Here is an 8,655-nt window from a genome sequence, read left to right as displayed (position 1 = left end):
GCCCCTAAAAATGCTTTAAAATGTTGATAGTTTGGAAATAGCTAATGAAAATAGAATAAGCAAGGGTTCTAGAGTAGATAAAAGGTTCCAATACATTCTTTTTAAAATTCCTTCAGAGATTTCTCTTTCTACTTATTTACCAAGAAGCTCTCTCTCAGATAATATCATAGAATTTATAGAAAGAATAAAGTCCCTTTGGAACAAAAGGATATCTAGATGATACACTGTGTGTTAGATAGTCTATAATTATTTACATTCGTGTTTCATCCTATGTAGGTATATCAGATTGTTGACATTGTACTATACCTCTTAACATATTTTACTCTTTACCAATATTCTTCTCTTACGTGTACTACTAGGCAGCTCATGCAATGAACAAATTTTCACATTGAACCTCTATACTACCTCAAGGACACTGCTCCCAATAATAAATGATGCATAATTAACACTTAATGATGTGGCCCATTATATTAATTTCATAGAACCATAATGGGATATTACAAGAATAAATGAAGGATGAGGTCAGAAAGATGAATTTAAACTAAGAACCCTGTTATCCGTTCTCCTTAATAAATGTTTGTGAACATGCTTAATTAATACCTAAATCCTTATTAGAAATTCACTGAAATATTTTCTGTAATGGTAAAGATTTGGTAGAACTTTAATTTTGTTCAGGCAAACAAAATCATAGTATTTCCAAAGGTTTTCAAATATCAACTCTTAAGAAACTTAATAAGCAAAATAAACTGTAAGTCTATAAACATTGATCTCAATATATTAAAAGATAAATTCTCTTAGCCAGTATATGTAAAATATATTACTTGTATAACACAAAATATTTATTCAAGGGACCAGAGAGATGGCTTAGTAGAATAAGTGCTTGCCTGGCGAGCACAAGGGCCTGAGTTCAATCCCCAGTTCCACCAAAAACAAACAAAACAAACAAATATACCTGTCTTTTACTAATGGCACTATATCTATACTCAACTATGAAAGGATGTAAGAGCCGCTGGGACACAATAGCTTACACCTGCCCTCTAAAGAGGAAAGGTTCACTATGGCATATGTCTGCAGAAGTTTCATTCCATAATCAGCAGAGTCAAATGCTGAGACTTCACAGCAGAAGGTACGAGCTTTCCCACTCATGGCATCTGGAGAGCAACGAGCTGTGGAAAGCGCCTGAGTGAAAAGCACCAGGCACTCGCTGCATTCCCCCAGGTCGTGCCCCCGGGCCCCACCTAATCTAACCAGACTCTGCTTTCCCACTCAGCTGTGACTTCAGCCATCACAATGCCCTCACACTCCAACCGCACTCTAAATCTAATCAAGCTGAAACCCAGCTCTACCAACACAGGTGGACCCCACTCCTGCCTACTTTTCTTCAGGTGCCTGACACTTCTCTTGCACCTACATAGTGCCCTCATCTGTAGCAGATAGTAGTGGTCTCTCAACAATTTGTTTTATATAAATGTAGTTACTATTTCAGAATTTGTAGTCTTTTCTCGTGCTCTTTCCTTTACTTAGAAAGCCTCCTTGCTAATGCCAAGCACCTTTTCATGTTTCAAATATTGATCCAAAATGAAGCCACTACGATCCATTCTTTTACATGACTGTGATGATGCAACAGCTACAATATGAGTCCTCAATTGTACTCCTTATGAAAAATAATGAGGTTATTTAATGCATTTGAAAACAATGTAATTACAATAAAATTTGCATATATTTTAAGATTGGAACTTAAGATTGGAACTACATACATACCATTCTGACTTACATACTTTATTTTGGCATGAGGTTCTCATGACAATAAAGTAAATACCTAAACTTAACTTCTTCTATTTATTCTGTAGGCCAAAAATTTAAATGGTGAAAAAGTCATGGTATAAACTGGATGTATTAAAGAAAAATCTTAGTTTCAGCACTGTTATTTATAAAATTATAAATTTATAAAATTATTACTCATAATAAAAAGTAATAAAGTATTTAGTAGAAGAAATAATTATCTGTGAGATTTCTAAAGTTGTAATCCCAAATTAATATTGCAGGAATAAATATTTTTCCAAAATTCATTATGCGATAACTTATTTTTATCAAATGTTACAAACATTTGTCTTTAGAAGTCACAGACCAAAGCCAGAACAATATAAAGAAAAGTAATTTTACATCTACTTTAAATAAAGGATAGAGCATAATAATATACTTAATAGAGTATGTCCTTAAAGAACACAAGTTATACTAGTTGAAAAGATGAAAGTTGCAAATACACTGATGGTGTAGATAATACCAAACTGAGATGAAGAACAGCGTTGATTTTATATATGAGGTATGGCCACATTATGTGAGTAATATTAAATTTTAAAAATTACAACAGTGAATGACATATTGCCATCAATTTCACTCGCGTTTCTGGAAGTCCTCTTTCGTGTTTTTATGAGGTATGATAAAAAATATGGTGAATGCTGCTGCCAAGTCCAGTCTCCTTACAAATATTACGTTATGGCCTGTTCTACCTTATTCACCGGATCTTTCGCTCTGTGACTTTTAGCTGCTCCCCAAAGCTACAACACCATGAATGGTGAGCGCTTTTATCCATTCAGAACCCTGAGGCATCAGGTCAGCTGCACTCAGAACACCAGAAAGGATTCCAAGAACTGCTGCAGAAAGTGACAGAAGGGTTGAGTGTGTCTGCCCCAAGTGAGGGAGAGTATTTTATGGTCCAGTAATGACAACATGTCTTTTCCTGTGGTAAAAACTTTTAAATTTTTTTCAAGAGTAACCTATTTTGGCCACACTTTATATACATGGATCATTATGTTGACTTATTATCATTTTCTCTGTTTTTAGATTTTTAAACTGCATTTTTATGTAGATTTTTTGTAAGTTTCAGAGTTGAGTTTATTAAACTAGTGAAGATACCATATGTATTTCAAAAAAATTCTCTTTATTATGTTAATAGGACTAATTTATTTAAAGACTTCACAAAGATTAATCTGTAGTTTATCAAGATTTACGGAAATTGTAATACATGAAAACATTCAAAATTCTGTAGTTTCTACAATCCAGTCCACCATCTTTTTGCAATATAGTAAGAACTAACACAGCTGACTTGTTGCTTAAGGAGAAGTTGAGCACCACTTCCTACAAACTCATGGCCTAAAAAAAATTGTTCTCTAGGTAGGGCCTTATTTCTCTGAAGAGTCTAAGGAGTTACTACAGTATATGAACATCAGACCCCAAAGGACAAACAGTTATGAAAGCAAACATTAAAAACCATCAGTGCTCCAGGTAAATGATATATTTTTTTTGAAGAAAGCATTTTAATCCTAGAATTTTAGAAAATCACAGTAAAATTTAAAGAAAATAAGTACTTCGTTGTCAAGTTCTTTTATGAGATACACAAGTACCATACTAAGCAGAATCAGATCCCTAGGAGACAGAGACATTACAATTATTCAGTAGAGATTTATACAATTTCAAGTCCATGAAAACACAAATGAATTTAAGGATAAACTTTATCAGAAAGAATGAAAGAAAATAATATTAGAAAATCAGACTAGATACCTAGCCATCGCCACTTACTTTGGAAAACAACAAATAAAATATCAATGAGATGAGTATTGAATTTGAGAATTTAGGCAGTGAATCGATACACCACAAATGAAGGAGAAATAAGGTTATATTAAAAAAGAACCAAATTAGATGATAAGGGGAAAATATTCAGAAATCTCAACAACACAACTTTTGAAAAGTAGTCGGAAAATGGACACATATCTAATTCAGATAATCAAAAGGAAAGGTGAGATTGAGAAAATTAAGATTAGGTGGAGAAATAACTAGATAACAATGATACTCACCTAAGAGAGTACAGTGGTACCTCAGTTCACAAGTTTAATTTACTGTATGATTTTGGAAAAGATGGCCACATTTATGCTTGTGTTTGCATTTGTGTTTGTGTGGGAAGATGGCTGTTTGTCACTTGAAGAGTTTACAAACAAAAACAATTTTGCCAAACACATTCCTAATTCTCTTCCACACATGAGAGAGTTCAGCAGTTGCTATAGTTATTAAGCTGAAAATTTCCTCTTTTCTCTGTTGCTCCTCCTTCCCTTCTTCTTTCATAATTGATTAATTGCACCAAATGTCTTTAAAGTACCTAAGTAGCTTCTATGAACACTGACTAACACTATAAACTTCAGAAAACTTGCATCATGTAAAAGCAAACAAGAGCTGTCAGGCAGGTTTGGTGTCAGTCTCACGTAACTTAGGAAGACTCTCACAACCACCTTTGGACTGCAATAGTGTGAAGACAGCTTATTTTGATGTTGAGAATATTTCTTGCATATTCAGTGAGATTTCTTGGTCAAAAGGATTAATGAGCAGAGACATCTTGAAAAGCACAATTCTGATTTGGATACTCAGGGTCCCCCCAAAGGCTCATGCGAAAGTTTTTCTGTCAGCTTTGACACTACTGAGAAGTGTTAGAACTTCTTTTTGAATAAGGCAATACAAAATAGTGAGAAAAAAGAAAAAAAAATAAATTGTACACAATTACACTGAACAAAATAGTAGGAATTCGACAATGACTGATACATTACATAAAACCTTCAAATTAGTTGTTTACATTAGCAGATATAAACATGCAAAATTGGAAAAAGAAAAAAAAAATAAGCAAGAACTCTTCCTCACTAGACTACCAGAAACTAGCAATACAACTATCCAGACTATTTCGTGCTAGAACATTTAAGAGGTGAAGCCTAATTGGAAGAAGTTAAATCCTTGACTGGGCTACTGGGATCCCAGGCCCTTTCATCTCTTCATTCTGTTTTCTAGGCACAGTGAGATGAGCAGTTTTCCCCCACCACATGCCCCCAGCCATGCTGTTTTCCTTCCCACAGCCCCAAATGCACTGAAGCCAGCTTACCATGAGCTGAAATCTATGAAATCATGAGCCAAAAATACGTCTCTTTTAAATATCCTATTATACTCATAAACTTTCAAATTAACTTTCCTGACAAGATAATTAATCTCTTTGAAAAGCCTATATTGTTTTCCCCTACCATTCAGGCAGTTTATGATAAGTCACAGCATATTGACAAACAGAGGCAGCTTACTCTCTTGGACAAATACAGATTGTGCCGGAAGGCTTCAAGTTTTTATAGACTAAAGTCAATACCTTGGGGCCTCAGTAGCATATGTTTGTTGAAAAGTATGAGCCCTACATTCGTATGTATGTGTTAATATAATAAAATACCATATTGAGTAATTTATAAAAAATGTAAATTTATTTCTCACAGTCCTGGATGTTAAGAACTCCAAGATCAAAAGTTCCTGAATTTGATGAGAGGCCTTCTTGTTCTTCCTGATATAGCAGATGGCAGAAGGACAAGGTGGTTAAATTTACCTTGAGAGGACTTTTATAAAGGTACCTAATCCCATTCCCAAAGAGGGACAATTCTTTACAGTATCACTTGTTAAAGGCCCTGCCTCTTAAGGCTCGATACTATCACATTAGGAAGACCTGAATTTGAGAAATGATCCATTCAAATATACATATATATTTTTTTCCAGAAAATGTCAAATGAATAATGTCCATATTAACTTTCCAGAGAAAGATAAATTAACTCTCTCATTTTTTCCTTGAATAATTCTAGAGCTCATGGGTTGCTTCATTCACTTGTTTTTTTCTTTTAGAAAACTGGAAGACTGACTTATTGCCACAGTACCATACTGTGTTATTCAGACACAGACATAAAGCTATTATAACTTCCTACTGAAACCTCCACTTTAGAGCTCTTTATAAGAAGACTTTTCAACTCTGAGACCAAATAAATATGTAAAAAATAAAGTCTTTGTAATATATTTTATAAAAGAGATTACCTCATCAACAAAGTACAGACTAACAATTGACTTAGGACAATGGGACATTTTTTGAATATAGTGTTAATGACTTAAGAAAAGTGTGAGAAATAAAATCATCTTAAACAATTGCCACAGAAGTTGAGGTAGATTGAAAGGAATATATTGATTTTATTTTTAATTTCTTGAAATATTTTTACAGTTTTCTGTTGAAGGTTTTAGTTCCCACTGGGGACTTTATGCAGCTCAGTGACTCCCAGTTTTTTCTTAGTACAAAGACATTTTCAACTAACTTCAGGCATGTGGAAACAACTATGAGCTTAAGACATTTATTAAATAAATTTAACAATGTAAAATTAAATTATGAATATTATAAATCCATTTCAATCCCTTTATAACTAAGGAAAAGGCCTACCTTGTACTTCCAAGTTTTTTGTATGCTTTGTTTTATAAAAAGATTTTAATAATATTTTTAGCTGTTATTTAATATGATTTCTTTAGTTTAAAAGTGCAATGAACTCACAATATTTTAATATCACAGTAACCTTAAACTATATTAAAATTAAATAAAGAGAAGCTATTGTTAACCTAGGAAAAAATATGAATACATTGAGTAATTTCTGTAGACCTGGATTTCTGTAGCGTCTGTAATAAGCATAACTTCAGATAAGAAAAACATTTTTGTTCATCCTCAAGTCAAAGCATTTGCTCTTTCAGCCATGCTGCATCTACCTTCCTCTGGAATTCAAGTTAGTCGTGGAGCAGAGAACCGAGAGGCTCAGTCTGGAGAGACAGGGCATCGTTTCCAAGCACAGGCCCCCTATTTCCTGGAAATGTGACTCCAGGAAAATTACTTAATTCTCTGAGTACTTCATCCTGTTATTAATTAAGTGGGACAATATCTATTTCAAATGTTATTGTCAGGATTAAGTATGAACAGTTCTATATAATGTTTACCACATTAGGTATACTATGAGTATTATTATTGTGTGTTAGGAAATACAGAAACCTACCTTTTTAAATAATGCAGTGAGACAAACAATTGTTTTTTTGGATTCTACAGTCTCATGTAATGCTCAATGAAATTACATCATTTCCATATATTTAATAATACTGAAAGCCAGCTGAGAAAGCTGTATGCAAATTTAACCACCCATAAGCTCCTTATTAATTCACTTATTATTTTTCTCCTTGGTGAACATGAAGAAGTGGCTACAATGAATGACAACTGATTTGTGTTAACCCACTACTAGAAATAAATAAACAAACTAGAACAGGATAATTCTGTCATCTCCCAGTAGGAAACATAATGGACTATTGAGGAAAAAGAAGAAAGAGGGAGTGAAGAGGGCAGAAGGAGAGAAAGGCAGGGGAGAGAGAGAGAGAGTCAGAGAGAGACAGAGACAGAGACAGACACAGACAGAGAGACAGAGAGAGAGAGAGAGAGAGAGAGAGAGAGAGATAGAGAGAGAGACAGAGAGACAGAGAGACAGAGAGACAGAGAGACACAGACAGACAGACAGACAGACAGACAATTAACCTATGCTTCCCCAAAAGATCTGTATGTGAACTGTGTGAACATATTGTCTTCTGTTTGGTTCTACAGTGTATCTGCTTTCATGCCTGGACATTTCTTTTATGAGGTACAATAGGAGGTTAATGGATCAAATAAACAGATGGTAATATTCTGGAAAGTAACAATAATACTTGTACCACTGCTGGGGTCTCAGCCCCCTGAGGGATATGACAGTTCAGCAGTGAGGCATTGTTCCTGGGGGTACACAGACAATTGCAGTACTCTCTCCTTTAAGCGGCTGGATGATTATCTGCTGCATGCACACATACACACACTGCTCACACAGGAATATATTGTGTAAAATGTACTGCTAAACAGTTACGTGCTAGAATGTTCAGGGATGACTAATTTTTCCAGGGAGGGAGGGAGGGAGGGAGGGAGGGAGGGAGGAACAGAGGCAGGAAAGCAGGCAGACAATGGGGAGGGAGAGAGGGAGGGAGGGAGGAGGAAATGAATCTTGAATGCTGAAGACAGGAATGACCGCAATTATGGCAAGACAAGTCATGGTGAAACAGGATAAGAATAAGAATATTCCTGTGACTTCCAGATGGAGTACTTAGCAGAATCCAGTGACTTCAGTGGAGGTCTAGAGAGAAGTCATATCTGACTGGAAGTGTGTCACATGGAATACTATTACACTTTCCTTCTTTTCCCAGAAAAGAAAATTTTGTACTTAGAAAGTTTTCATTCATTCTTGCAGGACGACCCTAAGGGGTGAGAGCACTGAAGGACAAGGACATTCCAGGAAAAGGAAACATTTATTGGCATAAAGATGACAATGATGAAAGTGATACCTCCTCAGTGCCCAGCTTGGTTTTAAGCGACTTTCTTTATGCTGAAAGTCTAACAGCAGTCATGTTTCCTTGGAGCGAAACTCCAATCCCAAGCTACTGAAACAAAATTTGTGTCTAAGTAAAATTTTCATTTGTTATTTTCACGTTAAAGAATGAGGATATTGCTTTGCACATTTTTCTCAGTAAATCTTCTCATAATCTCAAAGAAGCAAACACTGTTATTGAGTCATTCTAATGATAAGCAAACTGAGTCACAGAGGGATTAAGTACTTAGACAAGATCATGCAGCTAGGAATTAGTCAAGTTTTAATTTGAAGTCCTGATATCTGGCTCAGGATCTATGCTTGGAAGCATTATATAATCCTGTCCTTCAATGAACATTACAGTGGCCAAACCCCTTACGTTTTAATTTGATTTTTAATTAATTAA

Source organism: Octodon degus, unplaced genomic scaffold (genome assembly GCF_000260255.1).
Source record: "Octodon degus isolate 3935 unplaced genomic scaffold, OctDeg1.0 scaffold00059, whole genome shotgun sequence".
NCBI lineage: Eukaryota > Metazoa > Chordata > Mammalia > Rodentia > Octodontidae > Octodon > Octodon degus.
Note: the sequence above shows the minus strand (reverse complement) of the source record.